Raw genomic sequence first — 11,090 nt, forward strand, 5'->3', positions numbered from 1 at the left:
TGACTGCATATGGCCTGACTTATTGTCTTGACTAGGCCCAGGTGTTCTGTGTGCTGTCTATTTTATGGTCTGCAGGCCCAAAAGTGAGGCCTAGAAGTTTTGGCACCAATGAAGAGAATAACTTCACAGAATTTGATTCCTCAGTTTTCTCCAGGAGCTCAATCACACTGATGTTGTTCCAGTGGCTCCTATTTTCAAGATCATTTATTTCTAATAGTTTGTTTTTTTTGTTTTGTTTCTAGGACAACTATCTTCTGGTGAGCCTTGGTGAGAGACATTTCTAGCTCCTCAACACTTTCCTTCACTGCATCAACACGTGCAGAGGTCTCGCCTACAGATGAAACCAACTGAGCGACTTTATCCACAACAGTTGTAATATTTACATCGAGTGAGTTGTGGATCCTGCCTGCCAGCTTATCCATCACCTCCATAATGGCTTCCACCAGCTACAGAGATCTTTCAGGGTCCAGCTTGTCATCTTCCTCATCAGAGGCCTGAGACTCATGGGTAGGCTTCTTATCGATCAGATCCTTTTTGCCTCCTCTCTTTGGTGTAGCCCCCTGGCTGTTCCTTTCTTGATCTATTAATGTTATTTTGTGCTGAGGGTTTGGTTTTTTGATTTGTTATGGTTAGGGTGGGAGGGGAGGAAGGTTTGGTACACTTTTTTTTTAAAAAGGATGGTCACACATTACTATTTTGTTTTTGTGGTGCATTCAAGATTATTCTCTAGGGCTCCTTCTCAGGGTGGGGGGAGCAGTCACTGGGAAGTTTGTTTAGCCCTCCCTCCCTCCATCCCATCTGCTCAAATCCCCTCTCAGGGTGGGTGCCCTGCTTCCTTTAACACCTCTGTCCTGGCACTAGCCCCACTGCAGCTGCAACCAGAGAAATTCAGCATGGGACCTCCTGTAGCCATTGTGTGCTTACAGACTCTGCAGTGCCCTGCCCTTTTCTCATTCACAGGCTTCCTGTTATCATGGAAATCCATGCAAGGAGCAGGGAACTGCAGGGCCTGTCAGTGTATAACAGCTGCAGGAAGCCCTATGCTGAATTTCTCCAGTTGCCGCATGGCTGTATTGGCAACCTTCCAGCACCTATAAACGTTTGGTGGAGGAGGCAGTTGCCTATGTTATCTATACTTAAATACAGGCCCACCAGTCCTCAGATGCAGGGCCATCCTTGGATAGGCGGAAGAGGGAGGGAAAATAGGATTGACCACCCAGGGTCCAACATTTTTTGGGCTCTATGTCCCTGTGGTAGCCCCACCCCTGCAACCAGCTGCATAGCTCAGTCATGGTGTAAACCTCCTTCCCATCCTCCCTCCTTCCAGCACGAGGCATAAGAGAACAGCACTAGTACTTGTTGGCGATTCCTCTGCTGCTGTCATGACACAGGAAAAATACCAGAGTGGGAAGGAGAGGGATGAGAGGCACAGAAGCACCAATAATTGAAGGCAGGGGAGAAGAGAGAAAAAGCACCACAGTGTGTTTGGGGAGGGGGAATAAAGGAGAGAGTAAAGCACCAAAAGGTAGATTGAGAGAGAGGAACCACTGGTGCTTTTTTTTTTTTTTTTATTATTTCTGAATTTTTCCCATCTCCTGCAATACACATATACTGATGCCTTTTTTTCTCTACCTCCCATGCTTTTTTTTTTCTCCCTGGTATATTTATTTATTTATTTATTTATTTATTTATAACTTTTATATACCGAGGTTCAATTAACAAGATTAATTATCACTTCGGTTTACATTACAACCAGCAAAGTTAACAGAGACAAAGTCTTGTTTTACAAAGAACAGGGTAGAAATAACCTGGAATAAACAATGAACAGGGTAGAAATAATTTGGAACAACATATTCTCTTTCGCTCTCTGTCTCTCTGTTCTCATAACATCTTTTCAAGCATTCACCCACTCCTCACTTTTTCCCAACATCTACTGCTTATAACCTTTTGCACCTACCCTCCCTTGCTAGCAGCTGAGTTCTGAGTCCCAGGAGCACAGAGAGCTGTGGGCCTACTGCTGTGTCTGCTCCAGCTTCTCCCTTCCTCTCCCAAGGGAAGATGACTGGATTAGGGAGCAGAGGGCTGTTCTGTGTTTAGTGGGGCACTGTCCAATAGAGCTGAGGCACAAGCCCTGCGTGCCCATGCTGTGGCATGGAAAAAACATGGCTCCTGCCCCAACTCTATTGGATAGCACCTCAACTCTCACTCAGCAAAGAACAGCATTCTTCGTCCTGCTCCAGTCCCTCCCAGCTTTAAGGAACAGGAGGGGAAAGGTTGAGAAGAGCTAGCCAGCTCCTAATCTAGCCCCTCCCTTCCCATTATTTCCCACTTGCTGATGCATGGGAAAAAAGGTGCCAGTACTAAGTACCAGCAACTTGCTGGACAGACTGGACTGACCACTTTTTCTGCTGACATTTACTGTGTAACTACATTTTAAAAGCCCTTATTTCCCCAAGTGCCACATGTTTAAAAAATGTCAAAATCACTCACATATCGGGCCGATACAGTACAGTGCGCTCCGGTGGAGCGCACTGTTAGATCGTGATCGGCGTGCGTTTTTGCCACGCTAGCTTTACCCCTTATACAGTAAGGGATAATAGCGCGTTGAAAACGTGCAGCCAACTCCCCCCCCCCAAAAAAAAAAACTAATAGCGCCCGCAACATGTAAATGCATGTTGATGGCCCTATTAGTTATTCCGACGTGATCCAGAAAGCAAAATGTGCAGCGAAGCCACACATTTTACTTTCAAAAATTAACATCTGCTGGTGCCGGGGAAGGGTACAGAAAAGCAGAAAAAACTGCTTTTCTGTACACCCTCTGACTTAATATCATAGCGATATTAAGTCGGAGGCCCCAAAATTTAAAAAAAATTTAAAATTAAAAAAAAAATAATTTAAAATCGGCACGTGGGTCAGAAGACAGACGCCCAATTATGCCAGCGTCCGTTTTCCGAACCCGTGGCTGTCAGCGGGTTTGAGAACCAAAGCCAGCAAAATTGAGCATTGGCTGTCAAACCCGCTGACAGCCGCCGTTCCTATCAAAAAAAAGAGGCGCTAGGGACGCGCTGGTGTCCCTAGCGCCTCTTTTTACCATGGGCCCTCATTTGCATACTAAATCGCATGCACAGGAGAGTGGCCTGTGCACGCGTCGGGAGAGCGGGCGCTCGCCTCGGAGCGCCGGCTCTCCCGCGGGTTTTACTGTATCGGCCTGATAGGAAGTAATGGGATCTGAATAGCTGCGACCAGCACTCTGGCATGTTCTTACATCAGCCTTCAGCTGGAGTAAATCTATGCCCATCCAGAGGCTGCTGGAGGTGAATAAAAGGCTCACACTGTATGTATTTGGGTGAATGGATGTTTGTAGGTATGTCTGCGTAGAGTGGCAAGCATTAAGAGATGAAGAGAAGGTCTGTGGTAGCTCCTCCTGCTTGCACCAAACATTTTCTTTCAAGCTGTGATGAATATTTATCTTTTGCTGAACATTTCGTGAACATCTGCTTATACAATGCTCATTATTCTTTATGTTTATTGGTAGGGGGAAGGAGCAGAGGCTTTGGATCTCTTTGCCATTTCAGAGTCCAAAAAGATTTTGGCTGACTCAAGTTCCTAACTGCTAACTGTAAGAGTGATATTCTATGCATTTGAGAGACAAGAAGCACAGGAATGGTGCCAAATACTGTTGTGCTTTGCTGACATGCTGTGTGCCACTTGTGGCATTGAGATACAGATTAAAGCATTTTGATCACAAACAGGTAGATTTTAAAAGCGTTACTTGCTCAAAACTGGCCCCATACATGCATATGTGGGCTACAGGCGAGCAACGCGAATTTCAAGAAGCTGCAAAGTAGGGATTTTCAAGACTGCTTAGCTACCGTATATATTTGGGGAGGGAGAGAGAGAAAGAGGGCACTGTAGGAGAGACAATATGCCACTATATATCTACTGCCATAACAGGCCGATGCAATATCAGCACGTAAAAAACATTCATCCAGATTGAGCACACGTTTTTGAATGTGTGCATATCCACCTCTCCTGGGCGCTCAATGCAATAGGCAAATGAGCTGCTACGCTAAAAGGGTCACACAATGGGTAATTTGTGCCTCCCTAGCGCTCTGCATCGGGTGCCCTGGAGAAGTGGCTGTGTGTCTAGAACAGCCTGGCCAGAGCTCCCTCCCCACCACCAGCAGGGCTGTTCCTGATTGGTCCTTTTCATTGACACTTGACAATGAATGGACCAATCGGCAGGAAGTGAAGGAGTGAATAAATTAATATCAAGTACCCGATATTTAATATTCATGTATTCACTCCTTTACTCACTGCAGGCAGGGGTTCTGAGTGGGCCAGACCTTAGGGATGCTGCTTTCTGTGGTTCCACCTATGAGGAATCACAGAAAGCAGGATTTTTTTTTTTGTTAAGCCCTTGAGCGACATATAATTCTGCTTTCTGTGGTTCCTCCTATTTAGTATTGCTAGGATACTAATCCCGTGTTTCCCCGAATATAAGACAGCGTCTTACTTTCTTTTTACCCCCAAAAGTCCCACTATGTCTTACTTTCAGGGTATGTCTTATATTGGAAAAAAAACCTGAGTGTTCAAAAAAAAATTATTTTTAAATACCTGTCGGAGGGCCGCGTGGGTCCAGGCGGCTGGCGGCGGGATCCGGGTGGTCGCGTGTTAAATCTAGGCCGCGGGCGGGTGGGCGCTTGTTCCAGGCGGCAGCGGCGGCGGCGGCGGGGGGGGGGCGGGTGGACGCGCGTTAGTTCGAGACGGCCGGCGGGCGGCGGGTGGTCGCGTGTTAAATCTAGGCCGGGTCGCACAGGCGCGCATTCATTCACTGCCGGTGGGGGCTGCCTCGGCAGCCCCCACCGGCAGTGAATGAATGCGCGCACAGGCCCACAGCGCCTGTGCGACCCCTGCGATTCGGCGCTGGGGGCTGCCGGTGGGGGCTGCCGGTGGGGGCTGCGGCAGTGAATGAATTCATTCATCCAGGCGGAGGAGCCGGCTGCTTTCGCCGCTGCCGGCTGCTTTCGGCTGCCGCTGCCGGCTGCTTTCGGCGCTCAAGGCAGTCACATGCCGTGGCCGCGCAGCAATTTTTTGCATCGGGGGTAATAGCTAATAGCCTTATCAACATGAATTTACATGTGATGAGCGCTATTAGCTACATGCTGATTTGTCCACGTGTTTTGGACGCGCTAATCCCCTTATTGCATGAGGGGTTTTGGATGGGCGTCCAAGCAAATGTAAAGCCGTGTGCTTAGCTGAGCATCCTATATTGCATCAGCCTGTCAGAGGAGCACTTTCAGGTCAGGATGTGTTTGAATCATAAGAAACTTATCCAAATCTTTTTTAAACGCAGTTACACTAACTGCCAATATCACATCCTCTGGCAATGAATACCAGAGCTTAATTATGCGTTGAGTGAAAAATAATTTTCTCCAATTTGTTTTGAATGAGCTAATTGGTAACTTCATGGGTGCCCCGTAGTCTTTCTATTGTCTGAGAGAATAAATAAGTTTCCTAGCGTGTAGCCAGATGGACTCAGGAACAGTGGGGTTATGTGCTCTTCTGCTAGCAGATGGGAGACGGAGTCAGATTTCAAAGCTGACGTCTCTCTAGATATACCCCTGCAGTAACCTCAGCTCTTCAGTATCTCTCTGTCTCCTAGCGGATGTGGACACTATCCCACACACTAGAATAGTGTTAAGAATTACAGCAAAGAAGAAAAAGAAAATTTACCTTAAAGAAGATCGAGCCCCGCTCTCCTGCGGTGAAACCTAAGGGACCCTCCCCCAGCTGAGAATTCCTGAGGTGATTTCCAATATCCCTCAGAGGTGTGCCTTGGCATGGTAGCTGGTTCCCGGTGTGGACTTAGCCCCCAGAATGGCTGAAAGGCAGCGGGCACACAACCAACTGCGGCGGTGAAGGTAAAGCCCTCCCCCCCTCGCAGCTGGAGACCGTCCCGGCACTCGATCGGTCTCCGAGGCTCAGATTGCCATACCGATTCCGTTTCTTTTCCGGCGAGGTAAAAAGGGAGCACCGATTGGGTTGAGCAGCCCTGGTTGAGCAAGGCCCCGATCCGGGCAGGGGCCCATGTGAAGATCCTCAGGGGCACCGTCTTACATGCGGGGGTCGTTGGCGCCATCTTCCCTTCTCGACCGGTGGTACACGCGGGGCAGGCCAGGCGGCCGATGTGCTTAACTTGTGCACGTCCAATACAGATGCGCGCACACAGTTTCTAACCTCCCTGGAGCTCTCTGAAGCCTACCTTCACATTCCAGTCTATCAAGATCACCAGCGTTTTCTACGCTTTCCGATACTGGGTCACCATTACCAGTTCCGAGCCTAGCAATCGCCCCCAGAACATTCTATAAAATTATGGTGGTCGTGGCGGCAACACTGAGGAAGGAAAGGATTTTGGTACACCCTTACCTGGACGACTGGTTGATCAGGGCAAAGTCTTCGGAAGAGAGCTGGCAGGTGACCAGCAGAGTCAAGAACCTACTGCAGGAACTCGGTTGGGTTGTGAACACTGACAAAAGCAGTCTGCAGCCCTCTCAATCTAGAATACCTAGGAGCCCGTTTCGATACCAAACAGAACAAAGTCTTCCTCCCTCCCCTGAGGAGAAGGAAACTGATGGAACAATTACGACAATTGATGACCAATGCACGCCCCAAGGTATGGAACTATCTTCAAGTCCTCGGCCTCATGGCATCAACCCTGGAAGTCGTCCCATGGGCAAGGGCCCACATGCGACCACTCCAGTGCTCCTTACTGTCACGATGGAACCCATTGTCCCGGGACTACTCAATTCACCTCCAACTACCAGCAGAGGTACGTTTTCAGCTTCAGTGGTGGCCTCAGGAAGACCACCTAAGCAGAGGAGTAAGCCTATCCCCACCAAACTGGACCTTGCTCACCACGGATGTGAGCCTGCGAGGGTGGATAGCCCACTGTCAGGAACTGACGGCCCAGGGACAATGGAACAAGGAAGAGGCGGAATGGAACATAAACCGCCTGGAAGCTCGAGCAGTCAGACTAGCGTGCCTGCGATTCAGCCATAGACTCTGAGGCAAAGCGATTCAAGTAATGTCGGACAGCACTACAATGGTTGCTTACATCAACCATCAGGGAGGAACCAGGAGCCAGCAGGTGTCTCTGGAGATAGACTCTCTCATGGCATGAGCGGAGATAAACCTGCAAGGGAGTTTGGCCTCCCATATCGCAGGAAAAGTCAACATCTCAGCAGGCTTCCTCATCAGAGAGAGCCTGGACCTGGGGGAATGGACGCTATGGACCACAGCCTTCCAACTGATAGTAAATTGCTGGGGCCTCCCAGCCATGGATCAACTGGCCACCTATCTCAGTGCCCAAGTCCCTAGGTTCTTCAGCCACCTGATAGCCGGATAGCCTATCAGGTGGCTGAAGAGAGCCACACTCCCAAGGGATCGATGCTCTCGTCCAGACTTGGCCAGAGGAAGACTTACTGTACGTCTTCCCCCCATGGCCACTACTGGGCAAGATCATCCGTAAGATAGAACATCACAGGGGACTAGTTCTACTAGTGGCCCCGGATTGGCCAAGATACCATGGTACGCAGACATGCAAAGACTCGTTGCAGGGAGCCTTCTGTGCCTACCTCCACACAGGGACCTTCTCTGGCAGGGCCTGATTCTTCATGAAGATCCATCTCGATTCTCTCTTACGGTCTGGCCCTTGAGAGGACTCGCCTGAAGAAGCGCGGTTACTCATAGCCGTGATTGTCACCTTGCTCCGCGCGTGCAAGTTTTCAACATCTCTGTCACACATACAGATCTGGAGGGTATTCGAAGTCTGGTGCGAGGACCGCGGGATACTCCCGCGGACAGCCAAGATCTCCATGATTCTGGAGTTCCTACAGGACAGTATGAAGAAGGTGTTGTCACTCAATTCCCTCAAGGACCAAGTAGCAGCACTCTCCTGCTTCAGAGCCGAAGTGGACGGTATCCGGCTTTCAGCTCATCTGGATTTGACCCAATTCCTAAAAGGGGTTAAACAACTCCAGCCGCCCCTAAAGTGGCTGGTGCCCCTATGGAATCTCAATCTGTATTAGACTTCCTAGCAGGTGCTTTCTTCAGACCAACGCGCAGTCTGTCACTATGCCTCTTAACATTGAAGACAGTATTTCTGGTGGCAATATGTTCAGCTCATCGCATCTCCAAACTACAGGCACAATCCTGTCGGGAACCGTTCCTTAGGTTCACTCCTGGAACCATACAGCTGCGCACCGTACCCTCCTTCCTACCGAAAGTGGTTTCCAAGTTTCGTTTGAACCAGACCATCTCCCTATCATCCCCGGATGAAAATAGGGGTTCAGAAGACTCATGCCTTCTTCGCCATCTAAATGTCGGCAGACTCCTGGTGTGATACCTAGAAAGATCGGAACCGGTGTGCAAAACGGATCACTTGTACGTTCTTCACAGCAGGAAGAAGCAAGGAGAAGCGGCCTTGCGGGCGATCATAGCTCACTGTATTAAAGAAGTAATCAAGGCAGCCAACATAGAGGCAGGAAAACCCTTACCACTACAGGTTAAGGCTCATTCTACTAGGGCCCAGGCAGTTTCTTGGGCAGAAACTAAGCTGCTGTCGCCCGCCGAGATCTGTTGGGCGGCGACGTGGTCCTCCCTACACACCTTCTCCAGGTTCTACCGCCTGGATGTTCAGGCCCGAGAAGACGCAGCCTTTGCAAGGGCAGTACTAAGTGGGCCACGGGCAACTTCCCGCCCTGTCCGGGAGTAGCTTTTGTACATCCCACAGGTCCTGAGTCCATTTGGCTACACGCTAGGAAATGGAGAAATTACTTACCTGATAATTTAGTTTTCCTTAGTGTAGACAGATGACTCAGCATCCCGCCCACGGCTGCCCCAGAGAAGGAGGACCTTGGAAAGCAAATCTCTAGACTAAGCAAATACGGGTAAGCTGTTGGCAACCTCTAGTTCAAGACACCCACAGTTGTCCGGTGTCAGCGTCAATTGGTTGAGTGCACTGGCGGTCTCCAGTTTAGAAATCAGTTGAACCAGTTCAATCAAGTTTTAATCAAGTTTAATCAAGTTATTTAAGCAAAGATATATCCACAATGGCTTTTCGAAGAGAATACTGAAGAGCTGAGGTTACTGCAGGAGTATATCTAGAGTGACGTAAGCTTTGAAATCTGACTCCCTTTCCCATCTGCTAGCAGAAGAGCACAATACCCACTGGTCCTGAGTCCATCTGTCTACACTAAGGAAAACAAAATTATCAGGTAATTAATCTCTCCAAGTTACACTTTCCTGTTCAAGTCCTTCATTCCCTCCCTTCTGGCCAGGAAGCAAGGGTCTGTAGTACACAAATGTAACACTGCACCCCCCGCCCCCCCAAACCCACCCTGAGTTGAAAGTGCCCCTCTTACAGTGGTAGATCTGATCTATATATATAGTGTCGTATTGTCTCTCCTACAGTGCGCTCTCTCTCTCCCGCTAAGGGCTTGAAAAAGCTGGTTTTCCCCTGTGTGAGCATATGAGCATAAAAGCCCTGGTAATGCATGCAGGACATTTTCTCGAGCCACCTCTTAAGATCACGCACGTCAGGGTATTTTAAATGATTCGCACAATATAAAATTGCTACATATCTCTGCTCACATGTTATTTGGGCACATGGGCATTTATTTTTAAAGCAGCCAGAAAGTTTACATTAAGAACATACAGATTCATCACATAAAAATAAAGTTTGATAAGAGCAGTGGCCTAACTTGAATACTCTTATATTTATTAGATCAAAACTAGAAAGATACTTGCAAATACAAATACAGAATTCATTTCAGTTATTGCATGAGGCGATTAAATACAAATAAAACTAAATAACAGAAACATATAATTGGTCTTTCTTATTCAACAGCCAAACTCAGACAGTACGTGATCAAGATGGAGGCTCTGGGAGACAGCAGTTCTACTGATAGTAAAGAAAGAGGAGACAAGTTGAATCCCTCTTTAATGTACAGCTGGTAAATTGTATATTAAAAAAGTTAAAAGTTCAAAAATCCATGCATCCACATTTTGATATAACTCCATGTTTTTGGAAACCAAACTGAAAACATTAAGTTTTGGAAATCAGTTTTGCCTAATTTACTTTTATTTCTTACAGGACTATGAAAGGAAAAATCCTCCAGAACGAAGTACTCCGGTCTCTGATCACAGCAGATGTTAAGAGCGCTAGGCTGAGGGACATTAGGCATAACCTAGACATACTGTAAACATCAGACCATGCAGTAGACATAAACCATGACGACTGATTTAGATTTAGCACACATGAAGGACTCTCTAGGGACTGATATTTCTGACTGATCTTAGAAATTTATCTTCTTCTCTATACATTGGAAATGAGCTTCTAAAATGTTTAGACAGATTAAGTAATTCATAGGACATGAAAGTGTAAACCTTGTTGATCCCACAAGGTGGGGGGAGGGGAAGGGAGCGTGAATTTTTGGCCACCTACATTTAGGAAACTTTACGTGCCTGAAAATTTGCCTAGGATTGATGGTTAGGTTATTTTAGCCGGTGAGCTTAAGTATGGAAGAGCAGAGTGAAAATCAGCCCCATATGTTTGCATATTCATCTTTATACTGTCTCTTCTTAATTCTTTCTGTATTTCTTCCTAATTCTTTTCTACAACTTTTTGTAATAAAAAAAAAAGTTAAAAAATGAAAACAGGCATCATCTCTACCCAAACTCTCTCTCTCTTTTTTTTAACTAACTTTAAAACCAAAGGGAAACATGTGGAGTGGAGCTTTGCCCATTATGTTCTTTCTAGACATGGGAGAGGAATATTCAAAACCCTTTCCAAAATAAGTATTTTATCCATGCAAATCTGAGGTTGGAATGTTGGCCATCCTATCCGTCAGTAAACATTATGGGCATTGTTCAACAACGTGGGTCCTACCTGCGGACTGAAGAGGCAGTCCGGAGGGTGGAGCGGGGGCAGGGATTTTAACAACATGCATAGTTTTGATTATTCAAAACTACATGCCTTGTTTCCGATGGAAAAATCACCTGCAGAGAAAGCGGGCTCATTTTCCTTT

At 47.4% G+C, this 11,090-nt stretch overlaps 1 long non-coding RNA gene across 2 annotated transcripts; it reads left to right on the forward strand.

Moving 5' to 3' along the window:
- The first annotated feature begins 257 nt into the window (after window positions 1-257).
- On the forward strand, window positions 258-10,651 carry LOC115081099. Of its 2 annotated transcripts, XR_003853730.1 has the most exons (4): window positions 258-507; window positions 3,536-3,619; window positions 9,911-10,016; window positions 10,157-10,651. It is a non-coding gene; the product is annotated as an uncharacterized LOC115081099 (long non-coding RNA). The 2 variants fall into 2 exon arrangements; XR_003853729.1 differs by having other exon boundaries at window positions 9,911-10,651.
- The last annotated feature ends 439 nt before the right edge of the window (window positions 10,652-11,090 follow it).

Source organism: Rhinatrema bivittatum, chromosome 1 (assembly GCF_901001135.1).
Source record: "Rhinatrema bivittatum chromosome 1, aRhiBiv1.1, whole genome shotgun sequence".
Taxonomy (NCBI): domain Eukaryota; kingdom Metazoa; phylum Chordata; class Amphibia; order Gymnophiona; family Rhinatrematidae; genus Rhinatrema; species Rhinatrema bivittatum.